Below are 11,518 nucleotides of genomic sequence, written 5' to 3'. Positions count from 1 at the left end.
ATTGAACAGCGAGTCACATCTATCTCACATTTGGTTCCTATTTTCGCTTGTGTTCAGCGTGTTTGTTGTCCACTTGAGGTGTGTACTGGTGACGTGTTATGAAAATCACAAATGACGGAGCAAATTATTACGGCAGCCGCGGGTTGCTACATTACAGTGTAGATGCTCGCTGTCGTATTTCTAAAGGTTTATTTAACTCTTGCTTTTTTCGATGAGAAATTACAATCAATGCATCAACACGGCATTACCATGTTGCCAAGTGTAATAGCTGTCCATAATAGAGGTTTTTTGGGTTTGACCACGTAAATTTAAATGTGTCATTAAACCCACCACCACCCGACAGAGCCAATTAGTAAGGTTTGTCACGTAAACAAAACATGACAATTTGTTACTATTCATAATAAAGGTTTTTGGGTTAGATCGCGTTATTTAGAAATGTGAAGTAACCCTCCACCACCCGACACGGCCCATCAGTAAATAAGTGTCACGTTGACAAAAGACAAATAGTTCACTACTTTAGCCCACCGGTGTGTTGAAGAGTGAATCCACAACATTTAAAAAAAAATTGTACGACGTTTCGCTGGTAATTACATCCAGCATCATCGGGCAATTTGCCAGTATGGTGAAGCCCTCACTTGCTCCCGGTCTTAAATAGAGCAGCAGGGTGACATCATCATTTAACTCATTCAGGTGCAGTGATTAGAGGCGGAGGGGGGGTATTGCAATTATATAATCGATTGGTAATCAGTCAATGGTTATGATTAGTAATGAGTTGTAGATTAGTATTTAGTTGTAATGTGTGTTATTGTGATTATATGCTACGTTAGTAATCCGTTAATTGGTATGTGTTTCCCCTATAAGGAATTGTAATATGTATTATTTAATAATACGCTTCAAAGCCGCACTAAGCCTGCAGCTGTCAGAGTGATTAAAGTTACTTCTATTTCTCTCAATTTCAATGGATTCTCTAATTAGTCTTTGCCAGTAATAATTAGTTTTACACAACACTTCAACGTTATCAAAATCAATTGAGTGTCCTTGTTGACAAGCATGTTCTGCCACTGCCGACAGTTGTGTTTGAGATAATTTAATATTTCTTTGGTGTTCTTTTAGTCTTATGCTGATGTTACATCCCGTCTGTCCAATATAGCATCTGCCACATAAACAATTAATCCGATATACACCTTCTGTTGATAATTTAGGTAATTCGTCTTTAGTGCAAGATACTAGTTTTACTCTATTTAAGACCGGGAGCAAGTGAGGGCTTTACCATTCTGGCGAATTGCCCGATGATGCTGGATGTAATTACCAGCGAAACGTCGTACTCAAATTGTAAATGTTGTGGATTCACTCTTTAACACACCGGTGGGCTAAAGTCGTGAACTATTTGTCTTTTGTCAACGTGACACTTTTTTGCTGATTGGCCGTGTTGAGTGGTGGAGGGTTACGACACATTTATAAATAACGCGATCTAACCCAAAAACCTTTATTATGAATAATATTGGTCGCGAAAGCCTACGTGTTAATTCGTTACTAGTAAACTAGTACAGCACACCGGTGTGTTGGAGAGTAAACTCACAACATTTACTCTCCAAAACACCGGTGTGCTGTACTCGTAACGAATCGCCTTGTTTTGTTAACGTGACAAACCTTACTAATTGGCTGTCGGGTGGTGGCGGGTTTAACTTCACATTTATATTTACGCGATCTAACACCAAAACCTCTATTATTGATATTATTAGTCGCGGAAGCCTACGTGTTAAACTGTAATAGCTGTGCTGCAATGAACAAAATAGAGAATGTTATGTTTTGTTTTCGAGTTAAATCTCTTTTTGTGATCGGATTACGAACTGGTTTTAGTGCTCAAAGTGTAATCATTGTTTCGGCGTATTTAAAAGAGTAAACATGTATCAAAAGCATGTCGTGCCATTACGTATTAATTTCAAGGTGCATTCATTTGGAAATTATTGCCGAGTTGGTTTGCCTTATGGCAAGCTATTTGGCCATTGATTTTTGTGTTGCATAACTTTATCACAAAACTAAATGCTAACAACAGCAGCACTTAACCTTACACTTATTGACTAAATAAACCAAATGCAATGTGGTGAGCATACCACCACCACCCCCAACCCCTTATCAAGCTCCCATGTAATCAATACTCGTCCGATGGTGGGGGATGCATTAGCGGAATGGCGACCTTCGCAAAACCACACGCAAACATCCCCTTACAAAAACGGATTGGAAATCCTTCAGCGGGTAGACCGGGGAAGAGGCAGCGCGAGATTTCAGGGGGGCGAATCCACCCACCGCCGCCTCTGCCAGAGAGACGACTCTCACGGGACTGTGCTGGTGCCGTAAGAGACCTCTCACGTAGGCAACGGCCACGCGAAGAGACTCGCAATTTTGTTGTAAGGTATTTCAAAAGGGGAGAATTTAAATCATTCTTTTGGAGGTGAAAGGAGGTGCAGAACAAGCTATAGAATTCCCAATAATTCACTCTCGTGTGATATTTAAAGTAATTTTTGTGATGTCACATAATTGAAGATAATACGAAATCTAAAGTTTTCACATTTAATAAAAAAAATGTACGCGCAAAACAACGGTTAAAAGTTTCTCTTGAAATAAATCCACTTACATTTTTTAAATGAGTTGCTCAAATGAAATTCCTTCATGCCACTGGTACCTCGATCTACTGAGAGGCACTCGGCAAAAAGTAAATTCATAGCTGTCAATGTGGCTTCAGAAAATGGCGAAGCCAGGCTTTTCAGGTCGGGGGGGCAACCCCTCCAACAATGAAAAATGATAGGAGTTGTTAGTAAGTAAGGACTTGTCCCTTGCTTTTTATTAGACGCGTGTATGGCGATGGCGCAGCCATCGATCGAGGGTGAATTCGAACCGCGTTGTGTGATCGGCATCGCGCTCGCTGAAGGTGTTTGCCTTCAGGGAAGTCGTGTCCTGTATACGCAACTGCGCACAATTTTGTGAGTCACTTATAACCGCTTTGCCGTTACCTATTGCCTATTATGGACTCATATTATTGTCCTATCATCTCATACAGTGAGGGAAAAAAGTATTTGATCCCCTGATGATTTTGTACGTTTGCCCACTGACAAAGAAATGATCAGTCTATAATTTCGATTTAAAACTTTCGTGACTGCAATGATTCATCTTCTTTGGTTCTTTCGGTAAAGTCACGTAGAATGATAATAAAATAATAAATTGATCAAATATTGTGTTATTTTATTTTATCAATGTATTATTTTATTATCATTCTACGTGACTTTACCAAAAGAACCAAAGAAGATGGATCAGTCTATAAGTTTAATGGTAGTTTTATTTGAACAGTGAGAGACAGAATAACAACAAAAAAATCCGGAAAAACGCATGTCGAAAACGTTATAAATTGATTTGCATTTTAATGAGGGAAATAAGTATTTGACCCCTCTGCAAAACATGACTTAGTACTTGGTGACAAAACCCTTGTTGGCAATCACAGAGGTCAGACGTTTCTTGTAGTTGGCCACCAGGTTTGCACACATCTCAGGAGGGATTTTGTCCCACTCCTCTTTGCAGATTTTCTCCAAGTCATTAAGTTTTCGAGGCTGACGTTTGGCAACTCGAACCTTCAGCTCCCTCCACAGATTTTCTATGATTTGCATTTTAATGAGGGAAATAAGTATTTGACCCCCTCTCAATCAGAAAGATTTCTGGCTCACAGGTGTATTTTATACAGGTAACGAGCTGAGATTAGGAGCACACTCTTAAAGGGAGTGCTCCTAATCTCAGCTTGTTACCTGGATAAAAGACACCTGTCCACAGAAGCAATCAATCATATTCCAAACTCTCCACCATGGCCAAGACCAAAGAGCTCTCCAAGGATGTCAGGGATAAGATTGTAGACCTACACAAGGCTGGAATGGGCTACAAGACCATTGCCAAGCAGCTTGGTGAGAAGGTGACAACAGTTGGTGCAATTATTCGCAAATGGAAGAAACACAAAAGAACTGTCAATCTCCCTCGGCCTGGGGCTCCATGCAAGATCTCACCTCGTGGAGTTGCAATGATCATGAGAACGGTGAGGAATCAGCCCAGAACTACACGGGAGGATCTTGTCAATGATCTCAAGGCAGCTGGAACCATAGTCACCAAGAAAACAATTGGTAACACACTACGCCGTGAAGGACTGAAATCCTGCAGCGCCCACAAGCCCCCCTGCTCAAGAAAGCACATATACATGCCCGTCTGAAGTTTGCCAATGAACATCTGAATGATTCAGAGGACAACTGGGTGAAAGTGTTGTGGTCAGATGAGACAAAAATGGAGCTCTTTGGCATCAACTCAACTCGCCGTGTTTGGAGGAGGAGGAATGCTGCCTATGACCCCAAGAACAACAAAGGAGTGGCTCAAGAAGAAGCACATTAGCGTCCTGGAGTGGCCTAGCCAGTCTCCAGACCTTAATCTCATAGAAAATCTGTGGAGGGAGCTGAAGGTTCGAGTTGCCAAACGTCAGCATCGAAACCTTAATGACTTGGAGAAGATCTGCAAAGAGGAGTGGGACAAAATCCCTCCTGAGATTTGTGCAAACCTGGTGGCCAACTACAAGAAACGTCTGACCTCTGTGATTGCCAACAAGGGTTTTGCCACCAAGTACTAAGTCATGTTTTGTAGAGGGGTCAAATACTTATGTCCCTCATTAAAATGCAAATCAATTTATAACATTTTTGACATGCGTTTTTCTGGATTTTTTGTTGTTATTCTGTCTCTCACTGTTCAAATAAACCTACCATTAAAATTATAGACTGATCATTTCTTTGTCAGTGGGCAAACGTAAAAAATCAGCAGGGGATCAAATACTTTTTCCCTCACTGTATAGTCCCTGGCACGTAATAATATGCTACACAGTGGCAGTGGGGGTTGCAAAATGCCGATTTATTACTAATAAACCCCAATGATCCGATCGAAATTAGGGATTTCGATCGGATCATTGGAGGGGCACGTGCCACCCCCCCCCCACCTCCCCACTGGCCAGTGGCTTCACTCCCCCCAACGGTATGTTCCACGTGGCATTTCAGTGTGCTAAGGAATTGCGATGTATGTACAAGTATAGACAATTACCATTTCACTTCAATCGCAAGCAAAGTGTGCAGCAATGAAGTATTGCGTGAGAGACGTGAACAAGTCAGTTGGGATGAGCAAGTACACGCTGCTATGATACAGCGCACTGTATAAAATGTACTGAGGAGACCTCATGCACAGAATTAAGCAATATTGACAGCTAGGCGGTGTCATATAGAAAAACAAGGTCTTCTTATCATATGCCTCTGTGACAGCTTAAGCCCAAACCACAGTAGTTACACACTTGTAAAAAAAAAGTTATCCACATCCCCATGAGGATGACACCATAAGCAATGGAAACCCAGAATAAAAATCAATCGAGGATCAGTGATATCAAGCCACTTAGCAGCCTAATCGACAACATGACCTCAGGATGTCCACACTGCGGTTGATCAATGAAAGCATTATCTGCTACTTTCCATGGATGGGTTCCCACAAGCACATAGCCTCCCACGCACAACACACAGAGCGAAGCTTCGTCCAAATCGCAGTGAGCTGGTGATGTCTGCAGTACATCGCACTGTGGGGGTGGTGGACTGCAGCTCTCAGTAACGCCTCCAATAAAACAGGAACTGACTAGATCATGTTTTGCATCGCATTTGTTATTGAGGTGCGCGTAATATTTTCACGATATGGTGTGGTACATAATGCAACAATGATGACTTGCAAAGGCTTGGAATAGGTGGCGACCCACTGCTGATTCGGAGTATTTTTAAAGGTGCTCTACAAGTTTCAAATTCGCACCATGGTCTTTGCTCTTCTCATCGCACGACGATCTGCATTTTGGTCTTCCCCTTGACCTCTGAGATCTGTGAATCACTCCGATGCCTGTCTCGGCAATGTGCCCTCCTCCATCCTGCACATGCGTCCCACCAATCACAACTGCCGTCTCCTCTTCCCCCTTATCTACAGCACCCTCTTGCTGTATTTTAATGTGAACTTTCAAGTTCATTACTTTGTCCTGCTTTGCAATTTCTAGCATCTTACCCTATGCACCTGTGGTTAAAGTCCAACTCTCTGACCCATACACTAACACAGACATTACTCTTGCCTCAAATGCCTGTCTCTTAACACTAAAACTGACATCTCTCCTCAGAAGTGTTTTACGTATTCCATCAAATGCCTGCCCTGCCATACATCGCTTTACCTCAAAAACTTGTCATCTCCTTGCCATAAATGCACATTCACAGGTCCATGCACAAGGTCCTCCAATACCTCAACATTCTCAGTTCCTTTTGGCACCCGTTTTGTGAGACAGGTGTGATAAAGGAATTTCTACATCGGTCACGATATCTCACAAGATGGAACGCTCTTCCTTCCGATATTAGGAAGCCACTGGGAGCTATTCACTTTTAAATAATCATCGAGATTGAAAACTATTTTTTTAGGACTGATTTTTGTGTTTAGTTTGTTGTCTTTCCCCCGGCACCTCCGATTAGCACAATTGGCTACTTACAGTGCGAAAGAAGTTCAACATACATACATAAAATATCCCACCATTTAGCAGTGGCAACCTGGTGCTAACTTCTCAAATGCTGCGAGCACTTGTAGACAATCATCCACCATCGAAATTTTAGAACAATTGTTGCCGTCAACTGTTACCCGCAATGTATTAACCATGAGGGACTATGACAACTTGGCCTGCAGTGGAATGGAGTGTGTTCTCTCGAAGGAATCATTGCAGCGTGGAGCTGAATCTGTTGAATGGCTCAGAAGCCGATCATGCTTATCGTTTACCCATCACACCACATCGTCGCACCACACCACACACCATCACGTGCACATTGCACTCATACAGGGGACTTGAGGCTGCCATTTTTTCTTCAAATAAATAGAGGGTGCCATTGGATAACAGTTGTATGATCCCTGTCTGCAATCTGATTGTAAGTCACCATCACGGCAACGATACAGTATTTGTATATTGGGAAATGCTGAGGCAAACAATTCCCAGTGCAAACTGTCCTAAAATTTCCGAAGTGGACTGTGGTCTAAGGAGATGCATTGCAGCACAACAACTCTGTTTCTGCCCTAGCACTGAGTTTCTACTGATTGTGAAAATGGTATGTCTGTGAATACTGCTGTCCTGCTCAAATGCACCAATGGGAAATGCTCAACAAACAAGCTGTCTGGAAACAACTCACCATCACCTTGAGTCAATGCCCGCAAGCAAATAGATCTAACCAGACCATGCACTGTCGCTAAAGTGAAAGCAGCCCGCCGGGCCACAAAGTCGAGTAAGAAACCGGGATATGATTGCCTGTGTCCTGAGTTCCTAAAGAACCTGGGACTACATGGGCAAACACGGCTTGCAAACCTCTTCCCCCTCAAACACAGGACAGGAAAACTCTCAAAATCATGGAGGCCAAAGTCATCGCCATTCTGAAAGCCCCAGGTCCGGAAAACTCTGCAGCTTCAGGCCAATATCCCTCTTGTCTTCCCCCTCAAAGCTCACGACCATAGCCACACCTGTTACATATGTAGTGACAGGGTGCCATCTGTGACCAGGAGGGATAATTACGGGTATGGGTGCGTTATATAAAAGCCAACTGTAAGGGGAGCATAATTGGGCTAAAGGTCAGAGGCGGGGATCAGACGGGAAGCTCCGGGAACCTGCTCGAAGGTTATAGAAGGGGGCGTGGCCGGAGGCGGGGCTTGGCCACGCCGAGGAGTATATAAGGGGGGCGTAACCGAAGGTTCGGGGCTGTCGTAGGGGTCCGGGTGCCGGCTGCCGCTGCTGTCTTCGCCGTCATCTCTTCTTCATCATCCGGCTGCATGGCCGATCCAGTGTATGGCTCCCATCATCGTCATCACTGTATTAGTCAGCCAGCTATATTATTAGATGTTGGCGATGGGGCTGTATGAGTGGGGTCACCCATGCATAGCGGAATATATATGTTGCTCAGTGATTGTGCCTGTCAGGTGTGAAAATAAACAAGGAGCACTCTGCACGTCGTTTCTCGGAAGTCGCTCACTACATATATGTGACCGGCAATGTACATCATCTTGCAGGCTCATATTGTGTATGCAAGTTCGTGTATGAATCTCCGACCAAGTCCCTCCAAAACCACCACAAGCACTTTCCACCTGAAGAATGATGCAGCAGATGGCACCCTTGATGTGTCCTTCTGTGGTAGCCCAGTGCCCTATGACCTCACTCCAAGATATCTAGGAGTTATCATGGATAGAAACCTGACCTTCAGGCCCATATAAAACAGTTTTGTGAAAATGCCAAATCAAAAATCACCCAGCAACAGACATTTCCAGGAGCGACCTGGGGCATCTCACCTGATTTGCTGCAAAGTGCCACCCTATCACTTATCTAGTCAGTGGTAGAGGACTGCGATCCAGCCTGGTCCAGGAGCTCATACACAACACTATTAGATGCACAATTAAATAATGCAATGCGCATCACAACTGGAACAGAAATTGACACCAATCCACTGGGTCCCTGTTCTCGCAAGCATTCTGCCACCAAATATCCTCAGAGACCTGCAAACTGCAAGGGAGTTGACATATTTTCCTGGCAATAACAACCTACCCATCAACCAAGACCCTCAACAATGTACCTCGTCGCAGACTGAAGTCTTGACCGCCCATTTTGGTATCGTGCTCTCACCATCCGCGAATCTCACCCAGATCTGCAAGAGTGGTGTCAAATGGAATGGAACACCTCATACGGTTGGCTACGTATGGTGTGAAAGAGGTTCTATATACATACATTCGAGATCCAACATCACACCTCCTGGTTTGAACATTCCTCGAAGACATTGGTGTAACCATCAACCGCATCAGAACATAAACAGGCCGAAGCGAACATCTCCTTAATGAACGTAAAATTAAAGGCCAAGCCAGAGGGCGAATGCGGCCGTAAAGCCCAAATCGTGGACCATATACTAATCCTGTCGTCTGCGCTCCTTCAACGGAGGAAAAGCAAAACTACACACTCTCCCGAAGACCTCTTGTGGCCAGCAGACCTTGACATTGGCATTTAGCTCCCGAACATATTGACATACACAAGAATAGCATAGGGGGAAGAGAGTGGCTACTCATGAACGTGGTGGTTATCTTTTTTGAAAAGTGTTGTTCCTTTTGTTGGAAACGTACAGAACCCTCACACAACACGGCAATAAACGTTTGTGTTGACTTCCAACTTTTGTCCGAGTTATTACTGGACTCGAAATTCTTGTATTGGAAATTCATGGAGAAAAAAAAACCACTTTGAATATAATGTGCTATGGTTGTGGATGCTGCCGTGGTGCAATGGTTCGCATGCTGGACTTCAGAAGTGGCCGTTTTGATATCCTAGTGCAGGAGTTGAAACATGGTTCAAGTTTTATTTTTATCCCCCCCCCGCCTTTGTCCACCAAACAGCATAAGTGAGTACACCATAGTTAGTTGATCGGTAGGTCGCGTAGAGTGGCAGAGTAGGTCAAAATATCCCCCCAGATGGAGTTATCTCGAGCTCAATCTCTAACTAAATTGTGAGGCTGCACCTTTACGTTGTTGTATTGTATCAACAAATAGATGTTACACTTCCTTCCTTTTTCACATTGTTGATTTCCCGCGATATTGCCCAGAAAATATAATACTTTAGAAAGCCAAATGGGAGTTTCGCAATACAGCAGTGGTTCTTCACTAAATTTCAGAGAGGGGCCACTTTTGCCGATAAGACATCAACAGTGTGAGTGCCACCACACATTTTAAACCATTGGGGGTTTGACAGCAGCACGATGATAATGATGGGGGGGGGGGGGGGCGGTGTTTTCACTATTTGTGTATTGTTGGGGGCCGCAAGTCAGAGACAGCACTAAAGGCCACCAGTGGCCCGCGGGCCACTGGTGGCCACCTCACAGCTTCGCATTTGAGCACAATGCGGCAGAGTAGTGGCAGTGGTAACACTTGTGCCTCAGCAAGAAGAGTTTTTGGGTTCGATTCCCAACTCGGGCAGCTTTCTGTGTGGAGTTTGTATGTTCTTTCCCTGTTCTGCAGTGGTTTCCTCTGGATTCCCCAGTTTTCTCTAAAAAACCCCATACAATACCACTGGTATTAACTCAAAACCCCAATGCTGAAATATTTACCTGCAAATTATTGAAATGGGAATACACATAGCAACAACGACCCCAACTACGAAAACGTGATGGGGACCTCTTGGAACGATATTGAGACCCTTTGAGTCTCAATATCTTTGGGTAAACAAGCGTAAATACATAAACAAACACAAATACGCCACTCCGAGCGACCAATGGAGCACTTCCGCCATCCCGTGTCTATTCGTCGGCACTGCAATCTCCAAAATGACAATGCAGTAAATTTTAACACCGCTGGTTACGAGTACCGTGTATATATAGTGTAGGGTCGCCGCGATTGTATCGTCTGTTTGGAAAAAAAATCATGGAGTGTTTTAGTTGGCGATTTTATATACAGAAATATTTCAAGACAAAATCATTATGGAAAAACATACGTAATTTATAGTTCCAGAAACACAACTACAACCAATTATATTAGTGCCTTGTCATCGAGTTTTTTCAGTAATTGGTGGTTATAATACGTGATTTTAGTAGTCTTTTAAATTACTTCTTGTGTAACTGACAGTATGTGCAATATAAGTGTTATAGGTTGTAGATCAAAAACCCAAAAATGTAATGGTTTATTTTGTATCGATTCTAACACTATTGATACACACACCAATAAAAACGCTCAACATATTGAACGAATGTCTTCATGTTTTTGTTAATTGTACTTATGCACCACTGACATTTCAGCAGTATAACCAACTAATTTTATTTGACTAATTGTAACGGTGTTGTATGCATAAACCTTAAAATGGCTTTCTCTCTCTTTAGATATTTTCAAACTTCTTTCTCACGTCTTCTTTCCTTGGTTGATGTTTAACTATTTCCGCCTTTTCATGCATTGCGACCCTGAGAACGATTGTTTAAGGGCGCTACATAAATGTCTTTATTATTTACAGTTTCTTTTAAAATTACTGGTACAGCATGATCTAAAGTTTGATCTCAACATTCATTAACTGTCTTAAAAAGTCGAATACTGATACTAATTGTTACATTGTAACATGGCTAGAGTTGGGCAACATTGGGCGAATTAGATAAATACCCACTGGATGAGCAAGTATAAATAAATGCAACAGTTACACTTCTGCCGATGGGAAACACAATTGGGAGGCACCAAATTGAGTGACATTCATTTCTATTAAAATATCGGATCGTGTTTCGTCTGGCTCAACCACTTTCAAGATAAACATAGATGTTGGCTCTACGTCAACAACTACATCCGTACGAAGAAGAAAAATAAGAAAACATGAAAATGTATCTTTAAATCAGAATATTTAGTTATACTGGAGGAATCCGAGGAGCTATAAAGCTCTTCTTCACACATGTCCAGT

This window comes from Petromyzon marinus, chromosome 20 (assembly GCF_048934315.1).
Source record: "Petromyzon marinus isolate PM22_M1 ecotype Great Lakes invasive population chromosome 20, UKy_Petmar_22M1.pri1.0, whole genome shotgun sequence".
Classification (NCBI taxonomy): Eukaryota; Metazoa; Chordata; class Hyperoartia; order Petromyzontiformes; family Petromyzontidae; genus Petromyzon; species Petromyzon marinus.
Note: the sequence above shows the minus strand (reverse complement) of the source record.